We start from the raw sequence: 1,927 nt of genomic DNA on the forward strand, positions 1-1,927 counted from the left end.
AAAAACTATCAATTGAGATAAAACTCATTCGGCTATCACAATAGTGAAGGTGATGAAAAAAATTGATTAAAATTAATTAAATTAAAAATAGCTATGAACACTTTTCGATAGGCAAGTAATCATAGGCATATTTGTTTTTGAATTATATTTGATAAAACATATGTCTCATCGAGTTATCAGATCGGTGAAGGTCGATCTCCCACCGGCTCTTAGACTATATCGTTGTTTTTTATTACAGTTAATTTTCATATGCGTAACTTTAGAAATAAGTGATGTGGAGAACAAACAACTTCATTAAAGAAAATTGATTTTGGACTAATTCATGCCAAATCCACACATCTCCAAATGTGGGTTATTAAAATTGCTGAAAATTGGAAGGTCGACGGTACAAAATATATTGTCAAATATCAAGAAAAATTGCAGCATTGAGAGAAAGGCGGAATCTGGCGGAAAATAAGGTACTATAAATAAAATAGTGGAGAAGGATGTTCCAAGGACTTTGAAAAGGAATCCGAATCTCTCTGAACGTGTTGTTGCACCTGGAGTGTTGTGTTGTGAGCCTGTATTATTTTGGCCTGATTTGGCAACAAGCCATGGTGCAAAAAAGCGCAAGAGTTTTATACATAAAACGGAATCAAGATTGTACTAAAAGAGGCCAATCATCCAAATTGCCCAGAGCTCCAAACGGTCCAGCGTTATTCGGCCTATATGAAATCAAAATTAAAAAGAAATAAAATGCACACCTTCAAGAATAACGCAGTTCCACAGAATGTGGCGAAAACAGGCACAATCGATCAACGAAAGCACGATCCAGAAAATAAAGGTCGCACCATTCGCGGACAGCTAACCCTCTCTTCGTCGATTTGACAGCATCCACCCAATCGCTGACGTTATAATATACTTTTGTTTACATTCACTGTTGCCAACTTGATACTTGTAGCACCAAATTTAGTGGCTATTCAAAACGCGAAAATTTTTTACCGATTCTTTTGTACCGATTCAAACTCAAAAATTTTCGCGTTTTGAATACCACTAAACTTGGCGCGAAAAGCATCAAGTTGGCAACAGTGAATGTAAACCAAAGTATTTTATGACGTCAGCGATTGGGTGGATGCTCTCAAATCGACGAAGAGAGGGTTAGCGGTCCGCGAATGGCGCGACCTTTATTTTCTGGATCGTGCAAGTATTAATGGCGCAATCTTGTCATCTCTAAAGTACGGGTATTTTGGCGTGGAAATTAATTCTAATAATATTTATAAAAAATCTTTCATCTAAATACAAATAAAAGAAGGTTCTAAAAAAGTTTCGACTGAATTATTCATTTATCTATTTATTTATTTTTTTGGTCTACGGAAAAACGTTTTCTTACAGACAAATGAGAATAGAACATTTAGATATTTAGCTATGTGTGATATATTACAGAGTAGACTAATTATACATATTAATTTGTAATAATATAAAATAGCAGGTTTGGTAGCTGGCGAGGCCTAGTCTTCAGTCTGCTTTTGTGTACCTAGTTTCCGCTCCGCGCTGCGGTCAGGCTGTTGATCATGGTCGGTAAAGTCTGGTTTCCGATCCATGTTCCCGAAGACATTACTTTGTATGTGTGGCAGGCGGAAAGCTCTAGGTTCCCCTCCGCGATATGAACAAGCTGTTGCTCATGGTCGGAAAGAACGAGTTCCCGATCCATGATGTTCCCGAAGTCATTAATTGGAGTGTGTGGCAGGGGGAAAGCTCTAGTTTCCGCTCCGAGCTGTGGACAAGCTGTTGATCATGATCGGAAAGGCCGAGTTTCCGATCCTGGCTCGTATTGTCTTACGCGAAAATATACGAAGCCGAGTATAATTGTACTAAGCAGTCGTAGATATTTATCGTTCCCGGTTAAAGATATTAATTTATTTAGTTACAAAAAAGCGATTCAGATATG

The sequence above is a fragment of the Rhagoletis pomonella genome, unplaced genomic scaffold (assembly GCF_013731165.1).
Source record: "Rhagoletis pomonella isolate Grant_MI unplaced genomic scaffold, Rhpom_1.0 Rhpom_scaffold_00026, whole genome shotgun sequence".
NCBI lineage: Eukaryota > Metazoa > Arthropoda > Insecta > Diptera > Tephritidae > Rhagoletis > Rhagoletis pomonella.